Raw genomic sequence first — 25,102 nt, forward strand, 5'->3', positions numbered from 1 at the left:
TTTGGACTTTGATGGTTTATATATGTACAAATGTTGTCTATTTACCGAGGACTCAAATCTCACTGGACAGAATTGTGCACAACGACTCGATTATTAACTAGGCCTACTTTTAAAAACAGTATATCATAATCATCTTATTTTGTATATATGTATCAAAGTATCATTGGATTACTATCCGATACCATAACTTTATCATAGAACATCCACTGTACTAGTTTGATGTAGAAATAGGCCACCAGTTTACTTAAACTATTTGGTGACTAACATTATAAGTCGACTTTAGAGGAAATAAATAAATATTGCAAAAAGTGTAGGATAGGATCTCATAATAATGAGAGGAACATTATAAACACAACTCTCTTGTCACTCATTCCCTAAAACAAATCTTGTCTTATTTTGTTACAAAAACAATCCAGTAGTTTATTAAGATTTGTAATGTGTTCATTATTGGAGAGTCAGGTTTTTTTTTTTTTTTTTTTTACAACCCTCAACATGAAATTACATTTCTTCATATCATACATGAGCTTTTTTGAAAAAGAACATGAGAAAAAATGATTGCATCACATTATAATAAAATCACATAATAATAATTTTGATGTGACAAACCTTAATAAATAAGCGATTTTGTTCATTTAAAAGACCAATCAATATATTGATAATGCATGGAGACATGTAAAACACATTAATAATTAATGAAACCACTTAAAATGTAAGAAAGCAACATTATTATAGTGCTTCATATAAACCAGGCTTTTTTTAATAATCTATCCGTTGTTTGAATAATACTCTTGTTAGTGAATTCACATGAGCAGAGAAGACAAACTCTTATGAGACCATGTTAATAAACTGCCAGAAAGACATAGACTTGTAATTCAGACATAGTTCTGTCCTCATTTACTCACCCTCAAGTTATTGGTTCCCATTGACTTCCATAGTATTGAAAGAAAACACATAGAAGTCAATGGGGATCATCATCTGTTCGGTTACACACATTCTTCAAAAGATCTTCAAAAGAAAGAAACTGAGAGAACTGTCCCTTTAAGAAATAAAAGCGACTTAACCAAGCACAATGAAAAGAATATGAAAAATGGTTTATACATAAATTTGTGCTGCTGATTTTATATGAGCAGTGCATTAAAACTGCAAACACACACACACACAAAAGTTATCTTTCTCCTATATATTAACAATTAAGGGTCATCAAATCTCCAAAATCCATGCTTGGCCAGAAGAAACCTTGAACCTTTGAGGCACATTAAAAGCAAATGGACCATTAAAGATCATTTACTACTGAACTAAACTCTCTATCAAGAGCTTTCATGTTTTTAAGAGCATCTCCTTATAAAAACCCTCTAAATCGCCTGCCGTGTTTTCCACAGAGTTTGAACAAGCACTTATGGAGAAACAGATAAATAACACTGAATTCTGATAACTGTAAAGAACATTTACCATGAGACACAAAAGTGCTGCATTAACACTGATGAATGATTCAGAATGCCATTGGCTGACTACCATGCTACAGTATATTTTTGTCCTGAAGTTGCTGACCACATAATGTTTAAATACAATCAAATGTCATTATCAGAAACTTAATTATGAATCATTCTGTACACATTCCGTTTTGTGCTATTGGGAGTATTTGGTGCATTCATATTTGCCAGCAGTATTGCAATGATAAAAATGCATTAGACGTTATTGTTTAACTGTCATCCTGTATGAAATATGCCTGGATGAATTTGATCTCACAGAAGTCCTTCTGCTGTATTCACATACATACAAAATAATTACAGAACAGACATGCCAGTCAGTGCAAAGACTGTGGTCCAAATGGACTTGCCAAGTGTCCGTTTCACATCGGCTGCTCGAAAAGCTCAGAATGACCTTTATGAGTATCCATGTCAGAGAACGAAGCCCCTCCCAGGGGGTGTGGCTAAATGAACCACTCCTTCTTGCTCTCGTCGATGGTCTCTGTGAAGGCGGGGTCATTCACGATGATGGCTGCATCAGCGCAGTCGGCAGACTCCGCCCCTTTGGCCTCGTTGGTGTGGTAGGAGCCCTTGTGATGGAACAGGTGACGCACCAGGAACACCAGCGTGCAGAAGATGGTGAAAATCACCACAGCGATAATGCCTACGTGAGCGAGAAATGATATTATGAATCATGTAATAAAATCAGTTTAGAAATATTCTACCGCAATGATAACATAATTCAAAATATTTTAAATTTTTACATTATTTTATGATTATATTGTATTTTAAAATATTAATATTCCTATTTTTTTATACAATGTTTTTAAAATAATCATTGCAATGATGAATCATATATAGTAATTAAAATAAGTTAAGAAAAATTATACTCCAAAGATATTTAAGCCAAAGATATATAATTGTCAGTTGGTTGTATTTACATTTATTTCCATATTATTGAAGATTTAGATTCAACAAACAATAAAATTACATTGAAACATTTTATAAAATGTAAAATATTCTTTAAATGTACTTGTTACATTTTTTTTATAATAATAATAAAAAAAATTAAACTGTAAAGATTTTTTTTGGATCCATCTTACAAAATAAGTCTTCAACTTCCATGTTTGTCTTGATAAAAATGTCTCATGACATTAAAAATAAAAAAAGCATAATACTGGAACAGCATATTTCACCTCCGATTATTGCAGAGTCTCTGTTGATGCCATCACGGCTGACTCGCTCCTCTGTGAATGGGAACTGGGCACCTGCTTGAAAGAACGAGAAAAGAGCTGTTTTCTGACTCTAAAATTGTACTCTTTCTCTTTCATTGAAATTTTTGGCATAGATGTAGTACAGAAGGTCAGTGTGAGTTGCATGCTTCAGTCCAAAAGAAGTGAAATAAAAAGTGCCCTTCTATGAAAAAAAGTATTTCACACGGCTCCAGGTGAAGAACAAACAGAACAAATATTGCTACAAGTGTGACTGCTTCATATGATAGTTGCTGTTAATAATGTTCATCGTCTGGCTGACCAAGTCTTGTATTAATTTTTCTGAAAAATCCTGTCATACGCGCACAAACTGACAGTCACCACTTATAAGCTACTACTAAATATTGTAGAAACGTAATTTTCTGTAAAGTTGCTTTGTAATGATTTGTATTGTGAAAAGCGATAGACAAATAAACTTGAATTGAATTGATTGAATTGAATTGAATTGAACAAAGGCCTCCTGTAGCGAATCGATCGATTTTTGTAAGAAAAATATCCATATTCAAAACGTAATAATCACTTTAATATAGTTTACTCTCACTGTTGTAAAATGTAAGCAGTTCTGGGTGAATGACATATGAGGTCAGCGTTGTGCATGTGCCGGTGAGTTTAATAAGTGACCGTTGTTTTGTTTTGATCACCCACTGTTTTTCCATGTGTGTCACTTCTGAGTGGTGCATGCGCAAAGCTGAGCTCAAATCATTGTGTCTGCTTAAAATACAACTAATTTGTCTATAATTTTGCTTTCAGAGGTCATCTACTCTGAATCAGAATCAGGTTAAAAAATTTTAAACAATCCAAAAAAGCCTTTAAGTGATGGACTTGAGTGGTGTGGATTATTTGTGGATTAAGATGATTTAATCAGATGTTTGGTCTCATTCTGACGGCACCCATTCACTGCAGATGATCCTTTGGTGAGCAAGTGAAGTAATACAAAATTTCTTCAAATCTGTTCCCATAAAGAAACAAACTCAAACTCAACAAACTACATCTTTGATAGCCTGAGGGTACATTTTCAGCAAATAATTGTTTTTCTAGTGAACTATAAAATATGTAGGGACAAAATAACACCATAAAATGTTTTTTAATCATCATTTGGTTACCTGAATCTGGTTGCCAGGGGTCAAAGACCGCAGACATCGGTGGTATTGTGAGTGGAGACGCCCCACAGTTGGACTCCACCAGGACCCCCTGTATGGAGGCTGTGGAGGGCACTCCGGTCCTCAGGGCTGCCTTCAGCGGGGCGATGCGGTTGAACTGCACTCTGGAGAGACAACCCACGAATCCAGGTGTGTTATATCGCTCTATCAACACCGGATCAATCTGACCTGTTTCTGAAAGTCAAAGACAACAGTAGAAAATATCAGATGTTGCAAACAATTTAGTGTGAGTGTGAAAACAATGATACAATGTGTTATTATAAAAAGAAAGATCTAAAATCTGATTACATTTTTTAGATTTTAAATCTACAATATCATCTAAAGCAGTAAAACCAGTAATGTTGTGAAATTATTACAATTTAAAATAACTGTTTTCTATTTAATTACATTATAGAATGTAATATATTGCTGTGACGCAATGCTGAATTTTCAGCATCATTACACCAGTTTCAGTGTCACATGATCCTACAGAAATAATTCTAATATGTTGATTTTCTATGTGCAATATACACTCAATAAAGGATCATACAATGCATATTTATTTTTGTCTTCATTTCTAAATATATTTGTATGCATCATTATAAAGCTATATATTTTTAATCAGTGTTGGGCAAGTTACTTTTAAAAAGTAATTAGTTACAGTTACTAGTTACTTCTTCCAAAAAGTAACTAACTTTTATTAGCTACTCAATTACAAATTTTAAAAGTAACTAGTTACTTAAGAAAGTAACTATTGCATTACTTTCAAGTAAAATTAAATTTTAAATGCTCAAATGTGACCCCACCTCTACCCCTCTTTAAAGGAACTTAAAATACATGTGCATGTTCAATTATTTATGATAAATCTGAATATTATAATGTAATGGACACTTAATACAATACATTATTAACAGAAACATGAAACATTGTACACACATCTAAAAAAATTTTTTGCTGTGGGACAAAGTGAGACTAGCCTCCAATCAAATTCCATGTATGTAGATATTATGTTTATATAGTGGATCAATGCAAATAACACGATAGATGTTTGGGAACTTTTGATATTTCCTTTTATTGTTTCTTTAATTTCTTGAAGGAAAAAGTAATGTATAGCCTATACTTCCATTTAGAGAAGGCTACTTTTGGATTATTTGGGCTCGTCGCCAGTCAGTCTCTCGTTGACTGACTGGCTTGTGTTGCAGTGTTAATTTCGTTGACTAAATATTTTCGTCATTATTTTCGTCACGAATATATTTTTGCGGACGAAAACGAAACGAAAACTAAAATAGAAGGCACTGATGGAGACTAAAACTATGACTAAATTGATTGACATTATCGTCAACGAATAAAGGACGAGACGAAAATAGGAGAGATGCGAGGAATGAACAAAAGAACCGGCAAAACAGAACAGACTGCATGAGAGAAGAGAACCAATCAGAGCCTGACTTATTGAGACGTGAAGCGAAGGTTTTCAGTTTTTAAATGAGCTCCCGGGAAGTCGGCATTCGAAGAGGTGATGTCTAAAAGAGCGACAAAATGTCCACAGCTCACTTCACGTTTGACGACGAACAAAACAAAACAGCGTAAAGCACGCGGAGCGCTCATTCGTGGCAAGAACACCACCAATTTGAAAAGACATTTACAGACGAGCCACCCGGGCATTTTCTCAAATGTAATTTCACAACGATGTTCTTTTGTTTATTGAGCTAAGCAAAATTGGAATAGTGCAGTGCGTAGATGTTGTAGCATTAAATATTACGAACTGAAAAGTACTGTAAAATAGCCCCTTCTTCAAATTAGATGAGAGCACAATACTAATACGTAATATCATGATAAATACATTTGATTAATACTAATGTTTAGTATATTTTATAATGTTCTACTTGTTGACAATATCACAAATATTTCTATATTAGTCATGTGAAACATGAATGTTCACATCCTATCATTATACATACAAATCTAGCAATATTGTAGTATTTAAAACATACAATATTGCTAGACAAATGAATACCTTATAAAATCTTGTTACTTTTTTATCCACCTAGCTGCCAACTTATTAAATATTTACTTTAAATGTATGCACTTATTGTTCAGCTCAGCTGTAAGCTTTAAGGTCCTGGACCTAACGTTATTTTTCTTTTATTGATGGTCAATTGGCAGCTAGTTATTGTTTACATTATCATGACAGTGTTTGTTGCTGCATAAAAGCTTTTGAATCGAAATAAAGACACAGTTGTGTTGAAATAAAGTTGAATTTGTGTTTTATATATTTTGGTTAAGTTTGTTTCCTATACCAGCTGTAAAAAATTGTCTAGTAAATCTGTTATTGATTTTAGTCTTATTTTAGTCGACTAAAATACCAAGCAATTTTAGTCGACTAAAATAAGACTAAAATTAAAACAAATCAGATGACTAAAACTTGACTAAAACTAAAAAGAATTATAGTCAAAAGACTAAGAATAAAACTAAATTAAAATTTCGTGTCAAAATTAACACTGTTGTGTTGTTCCTTGTGTGTCCTGTCCTGTCCGACTATGCGTTATGATGGGTTGTTCGCAATTCATGAGCGTTAGTGATGATGGGTCGTTCGCGAATGAGCGTTAGTGATGATGGATCGACTCGTTTGCGATTCGCGAATGAGCGACTCTAAGAGCCGGCTCTTTTAGTTGAACTTCTGGAGCTGGCTCGCATATCTGAAGAGCCGACTCTATTTTTTCAAATTTAGCCTATAGAAATTAAATAATTATGTAATAAAAATTGAAATATTATAGTCAAAGTCATTTAAAGAGCCGTTTGTGAGCCAAAGAGCCAGCTCTTTTCAGTGAGCTGAGTCAAAAGAGCCGAATTCCCATCACTACTATGCGTGCTTTCGAACACCCGCCCAACTCTACCTCTGATTGGCTTAGAATTAAATTTTACTCTACCTCAGCCAATCGTCAGCATTTATGCGCTTGTCTCGTGCTCTGCCCACTAACCAAGGAAGAACAGTAAAAAAAAGTATTTGCCTCTCGCTCAGAGATCTAGTTGGTCTGATGAAAAAAAAAAAAACAGCTTCATCATCAGTTATAGTAACGCGCCGCATTTTTTGGCAGTAACGGTAACGGCGTTATTAAGATGAGAAGAGTAATCAATTAGATTACTCGTTACTGGAAAAAGTAATGCCGTTAGTAACGCCGTTATTCACATCACTGCTTTTAATGCATATATTGTTGTATATTGAAAAATATAAGCACTAGTTTCCAATATATGGAAATGTATTATGTAATATATCACATTATATTTTGCAATATATATATATATATATATATATATATATATATATATATATATATATATATATATATATATATATATATATATATATACTTGTTTTGGCTGCTGTGCTATATAAAGTAATAATATTTCACAATATTAGTTTTTAGTGTTTTTTTTTTATCAACTAAGCACAGTTTTAGTGAGCATAAGAGAAAGTAGTACAGAAAAGGAACATTTGTTAATAGACAGCACACTTAAAAGCCCAAAATGTGATGCTAAAATATGTACATAATAGCCTACTTACCAAAAACTTTTCCAAGGAAAATGGTCTTCACGAGGTTGAACTCAGTGTCCGAGTCTTCAGGAAGAGTGTAGCTCACTGTAGGATAATGATCCACCTGAAACACCACAGACAGACTCTTCAGTCCAGTGCACTGTCTTAATCTAATATAACACACAGTGAAACATCTTCATCTAGTGGCTCCACTGAGGCAGAAACAGAGACGGCACCTGCAGCTGAACGAGTCGGTCCTGTCGGGTGATGTTGATGTTATGAGGCTGACCGTTAGCCATGTTACGATGATTCAGGCTGATGCTGAACGGCTCCCTCAATCCTCCCAGGTTATAGCGGATCTGTAGAGTACCTGAGGGAAAACAATGTTTCATCATGTTAAGTGTATGTACGCAGGGTTATTATCGTTAAAGTGCCCCTATTATGGATTTTTGAAAATTACCTTTCATGCAGTGTGTGCAAAGCTGAAAGTGCACTGTGTATAAGTTATTGTCTCTAAAAAGTCAAGAGTTGACTCTGAATGATTGAAATTAGTTGTTTTAAAAATCTCAAGCCGATTCATGTTGACCTCAACATGAAAAATTAGCATATAGCCCATTGAGAAAGTAAGGTAAAAATAAATGCATATTATAAGACAATAAAACTGAACTGATTCTGTGCTAATGTTATGATCTCTGTCCACTGGAACGCTATCGCTTTTAATTTAAAATGGGTTATTTAAAACAATTACTTATCAAACAGATGGAATTAGAAATAAAGGCCTGCTTCTAATAAAAGCCTGCTTCAAATAAAAGCCTGTTACCTTCTGCAGTTCAGGTAAATAAAGGCCCCGGCTTTTATTTGAGGAATTACGGTAAATGTTTCTTAGCTATTATTAAAAAAGACTTTGCACATCTTATATCCAAAACAGAACATGAGCGTTAAATGATGCAAAGATGCAAACGTGTCTCACCATTGTTCCGCAGCACCACGGCCAGGTAGTCCTGTGTCTTGGAGCTAATGTAGATGAGGACCGCAGGAGTGTTGGATGTACTGAAACTAAAGCTCAGCTCCTCACGGGTCAGATTACCCACAGTGCTCGGGACTCCAGAGTTGCTCTCGGACATCAGGTCGTACCGCACCAGGGTCCCGCTCTCAAAATACCCTCCCACATCTAAAATGAAAGCAGACGACCACAACAACAACAACATTAACATGATTTAATAAAGGGATACAAGGAGACATTTACAAACAACATGATTTAATTCATTAGAATATAAAAAGTACACTAGATCACTGCTTCAAAGTGTATTTAACTGAATCAAACTGGTCCAAATTAGCTTGTAGTCCATGTCTTTTAGCTGTGACGTCATCTGTATGTGCTAATGTGCTCCTAAAAGATTAGATTCGTGCATTTGTAGCCCATCACAGCCAAGAACGAAACTGAATTATTAATGTTATGTACTACTTGTGTAAGATAAGTGCAATACCTTCATTGCAGAAAGGCCCGTCGAAGGCGGTCAGACTGCAGTCGCACGAGTATCCGTTGTATTTCTCTATACATTTCCCTCCATTCTGGCAATGCATCCCATAGCTGCTGCAGTGACCCGAGCATCCAGGATTCACCCCTGGTGTGACCTTTGCCCTCCCTTCCAGGTCAAGTGTCACTCCATTGATTTTTAGGGAACGAATGCAGCCCAGAAATCCTCTCTGCCCCCCTGAGGCACCTAGAGTGTAACAGCAACACAGATTTAATGAAATATAAAATGTTAACACTTTACAATGAGATAAAAACGATACACAAGTAAAATAATTATACTAAACTTCTATTTCCCAAACATCTGCCAGATTGCTTACCTACAAACAGCTGGCTGAAGAGCTGCAGGTGGGTGTGGCCCTGAAGCGGGGCTGACCGCGCCTCCCTATGCACCTTGTCCAATCGCAAAACGGCCTCTTTAATATTCCGCTCCGCCTCCAGCTTGTGCCACTGGTCATCATTGAGGGGTGTAGATGAGCGTACGGTTAATTCCACCGGCCCGTTGCCCACATCAAATGAGAAGGACACCACTGTAGCAGCTGTGGGAAGCAGTGTTGTTATTTTTAATTGAAACTATTAAAAGCTATTTAAAAATTATAAATGAAAAATCTACTGAAAAAAATATAAACAACCTTTAAAAATTTACATTAATATTGGAAATGTTGCCTTTACAACTAAGATTTAAGTTGAAGTTTAAGTACTAAAATGTCTAAAACTGAAATAAGGCAAAAGTTTAAATAATGTAAATGTAGCTGAAATAAATATAAATAAAAAATATAGATGAAAAAGCATAAAACTAAATCAGTAAATCTAATTAAAAAATAAAAATATTTATTTTTTATTTTTTCTCAATGAAAATAAATTAATTTGAATAAATTAAAATATTCAATACTGAAAATATAAAAATAAAATCTGATAAAAAATAAATACTACAGTGGTTTAAATCTAAATCTAAATACTATAAAATTATAATATAAAATAACTGGTGCAAAGAACTGTAATTTACTTCCTCCGACTGATAAATAAAGAAACTCAAAGCACAGTTCTTAACAATATGCAGATGAGACAGGGTTCATTGAGGGCTTTACAGCAATCCTACTCAAGATGAGGTGATGAAAGTGTGTGGAATTACATTTGAGTTCTAATCGAATAAAATCCGGATTGCCCAGGTTTTCCAGAAAGACGCCATGTGAGGCTGAAGTCTTAAAATAGAAGGAGACGTCTACACTGGTCTCGGCTTGGAAGGTGGGAAAATGAAGATAAGATGCAGGAGTGTTGAAGGACGCTGCGTTCCAGAAGTGACCTATAAAAGAAACACACTGACAACTCATTAGATCTCTGTTTTGGTCAAATTTAAAACTGCATTTAACATAATTTGAGGTTATTAACCTATCATTTCACATTGATTTTAAGGGTAAGTTACAGTTGGTTATGAGGATAGGCCTATGATTGGTTGTGTGTCGTTGATACATTTTTAAGCATTTTTGCACTTACGATCTCCCTGACAGCGTAGTGGCCCAACAGTGAGTCTGGCTTCAGATCCAGAGCGGTGTACGTCACCAACCACCACCTGACTGACGGGCAGATGGTCCTTATACATCAACATACCAGCATCTTCTTTCCTGGAGAAACAAACACAAAGCAGAGGAGGAATTATGGACCACAAGGGGGCAATATAACATTGTTAAATGCAGAAGAGAGGAGCTGGAATATTGGCATACTGCACAATGTCTAGTATGTAAACGTGCAATGTAAATCCAGCGAAAGGCATCCTGTTATACATAAATATGGTTAGTATGCATTTTTTGAAATCCAAATTCCATTTTAGTTCACAGATTTATAGAGGAGGTATTATAAATTGTGGTTGTTTTTGGAAAATTTAAGTTTGGCGCATTGCATTTCCATGCATAAAGAAAATTTGTATGTCGTGCACTATATATGCTATTCAAATGTTTTGGGTCATTAAGAATTTTTAAAAGAAATTAATACAAAGGATTAAAAATGTAATAAAAAATAAACTCAACTTTGCATTAATCAAAGAATCCTCTAAAAATATTAAGCAGGACAACTGTTTTAAACATAATAATCAGAAATCTTTCTTAATCTGTAAGAATCCCAAACATTTTAATAGTAGTAAATATTACTGCAAAACGTAGTATGGTGGTATGCATTTCCAAAAAACTCTGGATAATCCAAGCATCCAATATTACTATGAGGCCACCAGGACTGTGTACAGTTAGCTTTTCTCTGTGTCTCCTGCACACTGCCATCCAAAGAGTAAGTCCTACTCATTTCCTTTTGCAAAACGAGAAGAGCATAAGATCTCACCATTGCCTCAGATCTGCATCACAGTTGCAGTAGTATCTTGGATCTGTGCAGTTGCGTTCAATGCCACAGGCACATTTCTGCACACCTGGTCCTGAGCCGCCCCAGTAGAAGTGCTTCTCATTTCCCCTGCCGACCCACCATGTGGATGGAGAGCCATCTAAAACAACAACAAAAACAACAAAAAAGATCTGAAAATGTAGTCATTCTCAGGCCACCCAAGAAATTACATAGCATTACATTATCATCTGCAGTGAATGGGTGCCATCAGAATGAGAGCCCAAACAGCTGATAAAAACATCACAATAATACACAAGCAATCTTCACCTCTCTTCATTAACTTCTTGTGCAGCAAAAACCTGAGTATTTATAAGAAACAAATCCATCATTAATGTGAATTAACTTTGAAACTGTGGCTTCTGGACAAAATACCACTCCATTATTCATAATAATGATTATTTTCTGGTGATATGACTGATATTTTTGCCAGAAGCAACACATTAGAGTTAAAACGTCTTAATAAAGGATTAGTTTTTTACAATCACGCCTCACAAGTCATTAATTGATGGACTGGAGTGGTGTGGATTATTGTGATGTTTTTATCAACTCTCATTCTGACGGCACCCATTCACTGCAGAGGAACAATTTCTCCAAATCTGTTCAGATTAAGAAACAAACTCTACTACATATTGAAGGCCTGAGAGTGAGCACATTTTCAGCTAATTTTAATTTTGGGTGAACTATTCCTTTAAAGCAACTCAATTTTCTAATGAGCGCCGTGAGTTTTTAGCATCATTTACCTGGTGAGTTGAGCAAGCGTGATTTGTAGCACATGTACGCCACATGCTGCTCGCAGAACTCAGCGCTGCTGGTGACGGCGTTCATCTGAATCACAAAAACATGAGCAGTTCAGCATCTGTTGGTTAGGTGTAACAGTTTTCATTGTTACATTTTTTTACAGTTTTAAGCGTCACCTGTTCAGCAGACATGCTGTAATTGAGTGTGAGCACAGTCTTGTCTTCAGGTCTGGAACCCGATGACACAGGGCTTTGAGCCGGAAGCTCATTCACAATGGTTGTCCACACTTTGTCTTCTGAAAAACACAGTATATACAAGTGTACTAGTCAGTGAGCATTCAGGTATTGATATATCTCTGTGTTATTAACTAAAGTTTTAGAGAAACCATTGGATGCTTTTGTTGCTAAAAGGTGTAATCACATTTTAATAATATATTCCACAAAAATCAATGTGTACACAGTGAAATGAAACATATATTGTTAGTAAGGTTTTATAACAGTGAGTTTTATAATGTTATTTAAGGTTTCATGCACCACAATCGTAATTTAGTAATGTATTTGGTACCAAAGGGGTCACTGATATGTGAATGTGGGAGATTATGTGTTAATGTATTACTTGTTATCACTATGCATATATTAACTTCAGATGTGCATGACACACATCAACCCACTGATATTTTATTTTGTCATAAATTTATATATATGTATTTAAATAAATAAATATATTAATATAATATATAATTAATATATGAATTTTTATTGTAAAAATATATGTAAATATTTTATATATTCTTATAGAAATATAAATGTAAATATATTTATATAATACCAACAACTTTATATGTGCATACTTCACATTATCTTGCTGATATTGTGTTTGGTTTCAAATATTTAATATATATTCAGAATATTTTTAATATATTCTTTCATCTATTGTTCTGACCCATCATATTGCAGGTGACTCTGAATGGCTCGAGGGGTCCGCTGCTGTCCGGATCGATCCAGTATGTGTCTGAGCTTCGGCCCAAGTGTTTGTACTCCTCACAGGACTGCTCATACATAGCTGCAGAAACACACATCGTAAGCATCAAAACAGCCTCCACTGCAAGGAAATCTACAATGCTTCATTTCCGAGGACCAGCCAGATAAATAAATAATAAAATTAATAGCATAATAATGACAATTCCAAACCGAATCATTACAGGTTCTTTAAATCAGTTTCAGTTTATTGGTTTCTTTAGGACATGAGTATGCTGATGGCTTATACAAAGTTCTTTGTGAAGCTCAAAACATTGTGGGCGATGTGATTTTCGAAGGCTTACATTTGTGGCAGATGGCACCAGAGTATCCAGTGCCTTCACAGGCACATTTAAATGTGTCTCCAGTTTGAGAGCACTTGCCTCCATGTTCACAGTGGTTTGGCACACACCTGGAAAAAGAGAGAGATTCAAGACACTGGAATGACTAGAAGCTGAATCGATTTTTTTTACTGATGTTTTGCATTTAAAAAGTAAGCTAGGGTTAAGAGATAAGCAAAAATGTATATACTTAAAAGTTGACAAGAAAATGTGTAGTTGAGTCGGTTGGTTGCAGAAAAAAAGAGTCTCAGGTTGCCATTTTCTGAAGTAATGCCAGTTGAGAAGCTACAATGTTGAGTCATTGCCCTGTTTGATAACGTTTGCTCTGTGTAGTTCTATAAAACCCAATTTTCACAGTCTGCAGAAGTATCAGATCAGCGGAAAGGTTCCCCTGATCCTGCATGTTAACACAGTCATCCTGATCAAACGAGGGCAGGACGCGTGACAGAGCTTTGAGGAACTCCTGCTGAAGAGTGTCAGATTTGGCTTGCATAAGCTCCTCGAAGCGGGTTCACAGCTTTAAAAGTCACCATGACACTAATAAATCAACCAGTTGCATGACTCAAGGAACATCTTTTTTTGGTTTTCGGAAAAAAATGACAAACCAAATACAGCAGCGGCTTTGATCAGAATACTGCAAACAAAGACAACCATCTGTTCTTCATTAGTTTGCAGAGTCATCTGTGAGAGCGCAGTGCAGTGGGTTCATGAATGAATATGTATGGATACGGAGGCTTGACTTTATCGCAAAGAGACGTGACATTACCATATGAAAAGAAATGTTGTAAGAGGGAGCATGCGCCTGTTGACTTTTACAAAGCAGATTATGCATAAACCTGTAAAACAGTTGTGGTTGTATGAAAAATCCAATTCAGTGCAAGTCCATACTGAGAATGCATTACCTGTCTATGATTGCACACATATCCAGACTGACGTTCTCAAAGCTACCCAGCATGCCTTGCTCCACAGACTGCAGGTCGACCAACTGGTCATCGACATGTATGAGCTGCATGCAGCCCTGAAAGGAGCGCTGTGATGGAGAAAGGTCTGTCCGCGGGAAATATCCTGCACATGGTGACAAGGAAATTAAAATCGGTCCTCTCAAATGTGCAGTCATGCAAAGCAGATCAAGCTTTTCTAGGAAGATGTTTACATTCAAGTATCCATCAGCATTGAATTTAATATTAACTGGATTGTTTTTGTATAAACAAGTATATATTTATATTAGGGATGTACCAATACATGGGCCAATAATCTGTATCGGCTGATACAGTAAAAGCAATTAACTGCATTATCGGCTACTGTTTAAAAACAAATGATGATCAGGACCGATTATGTCCTGTCAGTCAAAAGAGGCTGGATAAACATATCAGACAGCAATTTGTTTAAGGAAAATGTTGCTTGTGTCAAATTTAGGGATGTCCAAGTTAAAGAAATAATAAGATCCATGATTTTCCCTCCACCAAATATTATTTGTAGCAAACGGTTCATTAGTTAGCTATAAGAAAAACATTATAGGGAGCTTATTTACTGTTACTTTATGTATGTTTGAATAAATTAATATTTAAATATAAATACAGCACACACACATTTATTACGTAAACAAACTTTTATTTCGGATGCGATTAATTATAATTACTCAATTTGAAAACTCTAATATAAATAAAAATAATAACCTTGTTTTTTTTTCAAATAAAAACACTTCATATAGGTGGTCCATACACTTACCTCCGAAAAAGTAATCTCCTCCAGTCCTGATCTGAATGGGGATAGCAGCTCTCACTGTGGACATCTCGTCTCCATTGATGGTCAACATGGCAATGCCTTCCAACGCCAGGAAGTGGACACTGTGCCACTGTCCATCATTAAGTCCAGAACCTGCAGAGAAGCAATGGCAAATTCAGTTTTTTTGTGAATTTGTTTTACTGGTTGATATGATAGTTAAGGTGTTTCAAGCTAGTTTCAAGAACTGTTTAGAAACAGAGATCTCTGGATGTGCGTCTTAAAGTGTGATGTTACCTGAGGATATGTCCACCCGTGTGTTCTGGCCCAGTGTGACGTAGATGTGGACGGTAACTTTTCCCTCCACCAGACTGACCTCCACCCCTCCAGGCATGAGCGGGGTAAAGAACAGCAGACCGCTGGGGTTCCACGTCCGAAACTGCAGTCGGACCGACACCGTGTCTTCATCGGTCCGACCCAGAAGCTGCAAGGAGCTGGTGGAGTTAAAGAAGGCGGGGAACGTGCGTGATTCCACGCAGGAGAACGTCAGGTTATGCTGGAATGGGAAAAACAGATTAAACGAAAATTCTTAAACATTCCAAATGAAAGGAGTTCAATGCACACCACTACAGGGATGATCACAACTTTACAGTATTTCAGAGGACAGATTGATTTAAGAGGAAGTTTTAATCAGGACCCTACTGGAAAATCCAGCTAAAACCAGCTTAAGGTGGTAGATGGTTTTGTCTAGTTTCTAGCTGGTCCACACTGATCTAGATGTCTGGAGTCCCAGCCAGTGGTTAAAGCAGCTCTTAGCTCACCTTAGACCACGAAAAGCAGCTACCATGTTTCAAAACTTCACTCAATCACCTTAAACTGGCCCAAACTGTGTTTTCCAGTCCTGAAAGGCCAGTTATTTTGTAGCCACTGTGAAAAATCACACAACACGCACAGAGAGTGACAGCACTTCTCAATGAATGTCTGTCCTCACACACACAGCATTGTGGGTAAGGTTTATGACTGAGGTCAGCGCAGGGAGAGGAACTGTATCTTCTGATCATTTAATGAGAGAAATATAAGCTGCAAACCTTCAGGAACTGAGCTTACTGTAAACAATACAAACAATCCAGTTAGAGAAATCACCTAAAATATGTATTATTAACTAACACAGAAAAACTCGTTTTAAATATGCTAAATCAAAGATGAAACGGATTATTTTTCTTAATTTGTTCTTAAAATATTTTATTTAAAAAACAGGATTTTTGTGATTTTTTAGGATTAAGGACTTTTTAAAAGTGGCATTTCGATACAAAGAAATGTAATTGACATTAATAAAATCTCAAACCTGAATATATATATTATTATGATTATGATACTTTTTTATATTATTTAAAAGTTTAAAAATATTATTAATAAAAATTACTGAAATCTTAAAAAATCATGGACATTTCCATAATAAATACACATTTTTCTAGTTATGTCAAGCTCCAAAACATTTTATTGAGTAGAAATTGCCATCTGCGATCCTTAGCCTATAACCTTAACCTCATCCCATATGTCATATAAATATATGATTGAACTTTCTTTATCCTTCTAAAATTATAATATTTAATTATTTAGATTTTAACATAATTTAATATAATATAAACGTATGTTAATAATTTTCATTATTTGTTTTACATTGTTTATTAAATTTATTTGAACATATTGACAGTCCCAGTTTCGGTCAATAAAGTAGTTTGAGAACAAGCAGGTTTGTGATTACAGCAGAAGTACCATAAATATCTCTGTCTTGGAGCAACGTAACACCCAGCAACAGCAATTCCTCTGTGAAGCTCCTGAATTATCTCCACTGGAGACCTCTGCAGTGTTCAATTGATAAAAATAGACATGCAAATTTGGCACGTACAAAGCTGGATGTGTCTACTTTTCTCCTGCGCACGAGGTTAGTGATGTTGTCCCCGTTGTAATGAATGGCCTCCATGCAGCCGATGTAGTTCTCTCTGCCCCCTGAGCTGGGCTTGGCAGACACTGGCATCCCTCCAAATGTAATCTGGGAAAAGACACCGAAGTACAGTGAAAGTTATCGTCATCTATAATACAGACAGCCGAACATTAATCTCATCTAATCTTGTCTACGCTATCAATCTGTCTGAATAAATGCCACCCGGCGAATGCCATCATTAGTGTGCTAAAGACCCAAATCCCAGCAGCACTGGGGTGAAACAATGAAACGGAGCGGGGAGAGCTGTACAAGAAACCTGAGAGGGAAGATGAGAGAGGACTGAGGCTTCATTAAATAATATGCAAATATGGAATTGTGTTAATATCCTTTCCATAATCATAAATGGATAGTTTCCCCCAAAATGTTTTTTTTTTTCCTGTGTGTGTGTGTGTGTGTGTGTTTATATATATATATATACTGAGGTACACTGAGGTATTTTTAGAAATATTTTCTAGAAATATTTTCTTAAGACCAGAACTGAAACAAAAATGAAAAACATATATAAAAAAATTTTTTTACTTAATAAACATTAACTGTAGGAAAAAATTATAAAGAAATGATATGCATACATAAATACATATACACACACATATATATATATTAGTGCTGTCAAACGATTAATAATCACATCCAAAATAAAAGTTTTTGTTTACATAATATATGTGTGTGTACTGTGTATATTTATTATGTATATATAAATACACACACACACACATGCAGGTAAATATTTAAGAAAAATATGTTACGTTTATATATATATATATATATATATATATATATATATATATTTGATATAATTTATATGAATATAAATATATACATGTAAATACATGTAAATATAAAAAAATATATGCTGTATATGTGTGTATTTATCTATACATAATAAATATACACAAAACACACACATATATTATGCAATCATATAAATATATATAATTAGTTACTAAAATATAAATAAATAAAAATGAAAACAAAAATTTGTAAAACATATATGTATATATATAATGACAAAAATAAATATAAAGAGTATAAAATATAATAAAAAATTAAAAAGAAAATATAGAAAATAACTGATTCAAACTATTAATAAAAACTACAACAGTGACTCTGATGCTAAAATAACATTGATGTGTTTTTGTTCTATACAGTTTTTATAAAAATATTTTATGTTGCCTTTATTAATATTATTTCACTAAATGTACAGTATATTTCATTTCATTTTATTTCAAGTAATGAAAACTAAATAATACAGATGAAATATTTCTTTAGTTTAGTTGCCTGACCTCCCAACCGTATTTAATGAAGAAAAATCCAATAAATTCCTTGTGTTTTAACAAAACATCTCGATTTATTTGAAATCGGTCATTTACAGCGTAGTCCAGGTCCAGATGGTCAAACTCTCCGTTGGTGCGGAAGCTCTGCGTGTGCTGGTCGAGCGTGAAGTTAACACTGCGTCTGTAGCGTTCGATCAGAACAGAGTGCCAGTGCTCGTCATCCAGCAGACTGCCCGCTAGACACCGACGTGTGACCCTGAATAGAGCCGTACTGATTACTGCCTGAAATAGACAAGCGTCAAAAGCCATTAGTGAAGTGGGTCAGACAGGTCAAACGGGGATCCTTTCTACAATGGTTAAGAGACAAAAAAATAAACCTTACACCTTGCATGCTGTCTATCATAGAACAAAACAAATCTATTTCGATCTTTTTGTGACCCTTGACCACAAAACCAGCCATAAGGGTCAATTTCATACATCATCTGAAATGGACAATATTTGTCTGAGGGTGCAAAAAAAAAAAAAAAAAACAACAAAAATAAAAATAAGAAGAGGAAAATGTAGAAAATCACCTTTAAAGTTGCCCAAATGAAGTTCCCATCAATGCACATTACTAAACATAAATTAAGTTTTGATATATTTACTGTAGAAAATATACAATATATCTTTGTGGAACATGATCTTTACTCAATATCCCAATGATTATTGGCATAAAATAACATTTTGACCCAGATAATGTATTGTTGGCTATTACTGCAAATATTCCAGGGTCACTTTTAAAAGTGTGGGGTTGGTAAGATCTATTAATGTTTTTGAAAGAAGTCTCTCATGCTCACCCAGGCTGCAATATATTATATATTATAGAGCTATTTTTTATTTGAATATATTTTATAATGTATTTTATTTCTGTAATGCAAAGCTGAATTTTCAGCATCATTACTCCAGTCTTCGGTGTCACATGATCTTACAGAAATCAGTATAATATAATGATTTGCTGCTCCGGAAAAACAGCGCTTATCATTATCAATGTTGAAGGCTGCTTTATTTTTTTTTGGAAAACAACAGCATGTATTTGAAATTGAAATATTAACATTATAAATCTTTTTACTGCTACTTTTAATCAATTTAATGCATCCTGGTGGACAAAAAGAATTAATTTCTAGTAAGATCAGTGGTGTGTCTTTTACCCAGGTTGATCTGCAGCTGGAGTTTGGCTCGCCGCAGCTCTAGAGTGATATAATCGCCCTGCTGTCCCTCTCCGTGCAGCAGAACGCCGTCTCCTTTAGTGGTCTTAAACTTCAGTGATATCACATCCTTCAAGATCTTCATCTTTTTCTGTCTAAATCGATAGGAAATCACTCCCTGGCCGTCAAAGCTGATCACATCCGCCCCTGAGCACAGGAATATGGGTCAGTCACAAACAAACATACGAAGAACACTTTCAAGTTCATGATGCAACAGCAGTGAAACTAAGCATATTTGCTTTTAAAGGGACCATATCATGAATTATTATGCAGAATTATCCTTGATCTTCAAATAAACATTTCATGTGTATTATATACACTGTATATAAAAGAGCCTATTAATGAAGAATATGACAACTGTATTGGACAAAACAAAAGAGAGAGAAATGCATAAAGAGGTTAGGTAATGAAAGGGTTGAAATGATTCAAATGTGTAAAAATGACCCCTTTAAAATGTGTGAAAGATACATCAAGGATCATTTCCACAGCACTCACAGTAAGCGCAGCCATAAAGCTCCACTCTCAGCCCAATTCTCCCCTCCTCACTCCAGTCCAGCGGGATGAAACGCACGAATCGGGCCACGAAAGGGTGCTGGAGTTCATGGCGCACGGCCCGCTCGGAGTTCCAGTTACCTGAAAACATCTGAGGCAGGAAGAAAGGAAGCACACTCTATAAAGGCATCGAGAAAACCTCCTCCTGTGAGTGAGACACTCCATTACTGCGGGTTCTGCGTACACAGATCAATACGACAGGCTCTACAAGCATATTTCCAGAAGAACCTGTCTTTGCATCTTAATTTCTTGTCCTAAACACTGTTTATGAAAGGAGGAAAATATGTGTACAGTAATGAGTGTTACTGAATTTACAAATCTTGAGATCAAAGTATGATGTCAGCTTTTGAAAAATGTGAAATATAATCCATTTATTCGAAAGTTTGACCTTTGTAATATATGGAGAAAAATATAGGAAAGTGAAAAAATTTTAGAGATTAAACAGAGCAATTTTCAATTGTTTCTCAGGGATTATGTCATATAATATAATATAATATAATATAATATAATATAATAATATAATATAATATAATATAATATAATAATATAATATAATAATAATATATATAATAATAACAAGAAGTCTCCAGCTTAGCAAGAGAAAGAATTACAGAATTTCAGAATCGAATTCATAAATGTCTAAAACTTTGCTCACCAATAAAATAATTTCAGTATGAACAGTATTAAGGTATTTAATTAAGGTATAAACCTTTGTTTTTATATTTTAAGTTTTCATTTTAATTTTAGTTAAAGTTTCAGCAATTATGTTTTGTTCTTCTGTCATTTCTCATCATTTATAAAAAAAAAAAAAAAATATATATATATATATATATATATATATATATATATATATATATATATATATATATATATATATATATATATATATATATATATATTATATAATTTTAAGAATTTTAGTAAACTCAACATTTTTTCAGGATTTTTAAAGTTTATTTTTCATCTAATATTTAGATGATATTTAATTAGGTTGTTTCTATACTCTTAAAGTCTCACATGTTTCTCTTTTTATTTTCTCAAAAGACTTGCACTTAAATTAAAAAGAAAGATTATTAAAGTTTGAGTGTCCAAAATCTTGGAAAACTTTCACATTTGGCTGAACCTATGTGGGTCAGTTTGTATCACACAGCAGCAGCTGTTACTGTCAGATTTGGTAACCAAAAAACAAGATTTAGTTCCTGAGCTATAAATCAGAGTTGTCGCTGTAAACTCACCCATATGTTGCTGTCCTGTCGATACGGCTTCCAGTTACTTCCCGTGTCACTGTAGAGGAGCCTGTAGTGTTTCGTCCAATCAGAGCTGCTGTATCTGCCCTGTGTTGCTACGGCAGTGATCTGTTTCCTGGCCTTGAGGTCCACCTGTAGCCACTGGTACCTGTCGGAATCTGATGGTGACCATCCTCCATTGCCTTAGAAATACAAACCACACGTCAAATCTGATGTGTGAAAATGGCATATGCTGCCAAGCTTGAATTAGGAGGCTTTAGTCCACACCACTCTGCCATAATGCTCCATTAGCACTATACTTCCTTAGAGGTAGCCAGAATGTGCATTAAAATTCATTATGACTATAGAGATGTTTTTCTCCATTTTGCAATCTAAGCAAAACCTAATGCATCCTTTATACTTTATCTGCAGTTAATCGCACATCACATCTCTGCCTAAATGTCAACTAATGAGGAGAGGCAGTGGTATACAGGCTGTCCAGAACAGCCATACTATTCTCACAATTTACTGACCTGATATTGGAAACTACACAGAATGCATGTCCCAGAATGCAGTGTACCTGACTAGATGTTACACTTCCAGTGTAAGGAATGAAGCTCGTATTGACTGAAGGCATTGTTTTTAAATTTGTAACTTATTATTTGATCATAAAGTGGACTTCTTTTTTTTAAAGAATTGGAGTAAAATGCAAATAAATGACAACAGTTTGCATGCAAATTAAGGTTTTTTTAAATGAAATTATAAATACACAGCACCGGCAACCAAATAATTTAATGTGTAGAATACTACAATTTACAATTTTTCTTAATATGAGGGCAGTATAAAGTGTACATAATTTTGTGGTCAGTAAGTGTTTTTTTTTTTTTTTTTTTTTTTATAAATGAAGAAAATGTATTCAGCAAGGACAAATTAAATTGATGAAAAGTTACAGTAGGGACATTTATAATTATATTTTAAAGAAATGCTGTTCTTTTGAACTTTCAATTCGTCAAGAAATCCTGGAAAATAAAATCTAGCACGGTTTCCTGAAAAACATGAAGTGAACATGAACTGTTTTTAATATCAGTTATAATAAGAATGTTTCAGCATCTTAGAATGACTTCTGAAAGATCACGTGACACTGATGAAGCATGGAGTGATGATGCTGAAAAATTCAGCTTTGCATCACAGGAATACATTTTTAAATATATTAAAATAGAGAAACATTATTTCACATTGTAATAATATTTCTTAACATTACTGTTTTACTGTAAATTCTTTGAAAAAAATGAAAAATCTTGTCACAGTTGCGCTTCGGGGTGTCCCGAAATCGAATCCAGTTTTGTGGACCTTTCCCGTTCCCACCCTCCCACTCACTTCCTGTCACATCTATACTGAAAATTGCAAAAAGTGAACTAATATTCCATTTCAAACATAGCCACAGAGCTCTCCCTCACCTACTCTCCTGTTGAGTTTGGCATAGCCAGCGCCAAAATCAGCTGCCAACACAGAGGAGCTGGTGAAGGCGCTGTAGGGGAGGGGTGAAGCCAACACCTCATCACACCTCTCTGGAAACAGAAAAACATATGCTTGAAATATTTCTTAACAGACTGTAAATAACAATCGTAGAAGAACACAGTCATTCATACGTTTGCTTCTGATTCTGAACATTCTTTTAACATCACTGAGTTTCTATAAAATTTGTGCTAGATATCCACATTATGTTGTAAATATCCTCTTCATAGCATGCGGTTTTTATATTTGCTTTTCTGTTATGTTACTGGTGTCTTGTTCCACATTTAGAACAGTCAGAATGAATCTACTTGATTTCTGTCTCTGTGCATTATACATAAAAACACCATCTGAAAGTAACTCAGCTTCACAAATTCAAGGTTTATTAGAAAGCTCTCAGAAGTGGAACACATTTCTCAATGAAAGGTCCTTCATATTTTTGGCTGCTGTGGGTGTAGTCAGTCCGCAGAGTTTAAATAGGCTCCTCATAACCCAATTTATCTGGCCAGAGGAGGCCAAATTCAAGGCCAGAGTCTGAGTACTCCTCTCTCAACCGTATGAGACTCTGTTTAAGTGCCTCAAGATTTAATGCAAAATATTTTATTGAATCTTTCATGTTCTTGGTTCATATTTATGACCAGCAGTGGGGCAAAGTAATGACTGTGAATACCAATAAATACCATTGATTCCTGGATTTCATACCAGATCTCATGCAGTTTTGTAATTCTTACCTAAAACTATAATAGTTATTAAAATAATTTAATTTGAAGTACTTAAGTAAGTATCAATATATATTTATTAATTTTATATAAACGATAAATCACGATAAATCACATCCAAAATAAAAGTTTTTATTTACTTAATGTGTTTGTGTTCTGTGTATATATATATTGTTTATATAGAAATACACACACATACAGTACATATTTAGAAATATTTCCAGGTATATATTAATATAATTTATATTAAATATAAATATTATAAGTGTATAAACTTAACTTATTTTTCTTTAATATACACATGTGTGTGTGTGTATTTATACATACATAATACATATACAAAAAACAAACACATATATATTTACACATATATATTATTTAAACAAAAACTTTTATTTTGGATGCATTTAATCACGATTAATCATTTGACAGCACTAATAAATACTATTAAAAGCAAAAAAGCACAACAAAATTACCAAAAATTGAACTTATATTAAAATGAATATTGAAAATATAAAAATAAATGCTGTAATATAATAATGCTAAAATATACAAAATATATCTAAACATAATAGTACATAAATGGTACAGGATTTCTTTCTCCTGCAAAACATATTTTGACCAATACAGCGGTCCAAATTACACTGGATCTCACTGACTTTATCAAATATCTTTTTTGTGTGTGTGTGTGCGTTCGACAGAAGAAAGTAAGTCGTGTATGTACAACATATATGTGAATCAGTTTGAGAGGAAAGGCATCACAAAAAAATTACCTAAACAAGTAAATCATTAGCAATAATGAACATGCATGTTTGTGTAAAATGCTGCATGAACAAAAGCAGTGCAAAAAATTTCAATGAGTCATCATGCAGCAGATGGAGTGATTATTTCCTGCTGTGAGAGGATGTGCAGACGCCGCTATGACAAGGTTACATGATGTTCTACATCTACTGAAGCCTTCAGAGATTGCGTAAATGTCAGCAAGCCCATTTGCAGTGTTGACCTTCAGCCAGATGTGATGAGGTCAGGTCCTAAGAGAAGAGTATTTCCCAATAGCCAAAGCCAATGCACTTGTTTACACAGAAGACAACAGGACAAGTTAAGACAGTATGACACATGTGACAAAGTAAAGCAATAGAATATGGGTCAGTGTTTGAGACACTAATACAGTGATATTTAGAATTTATTTTACTGTGCATAATTTCAAAACAAGCCATAATACTCAAATTATGCAAAACTATTTTTAACTGTATGTATTTAGGAAACATAAAATGATAGCGATGATGAAAACATTAGCAAGATCCATCATTTTATTTCAAATGTTTAAAATGACATTTCTACCACAGAATGTTATAAAAGACCTCAAACCATTTGAGACTGAAATGTTTATGACATTCAGAAAAATGATGCATGTTTACAAACTGCT

General features: G+C 34.5%; 1 pseudogene; it reads right to left on the reverse strand.

Moving 5' to 3' along the window:
- Positions 1-1,930: 1,930 nt before the first annotated feature.
- LOC113045353 (contactin-associated protein-like 2) overlaps positions 1,931-25,102 on the reverse strand; it is a 32,285-nt pseudogene continuing 9,113 nt past the window's right edge.

The sequence above is a fragment of the Carassius auratus genome, chromosome 27, assembly GCF_003368295.1.
Source record: "Carassius auratus strain Wakin chromosome 27, ASM336829v1, whole genome shotgun sequence".
NCBI classification, from domain to species: Eukaryota; Metazoa; Chordata; class Actinopteri; order Cypriniformes; family Cyprinidae; genus Carassius; species Carassius auratus.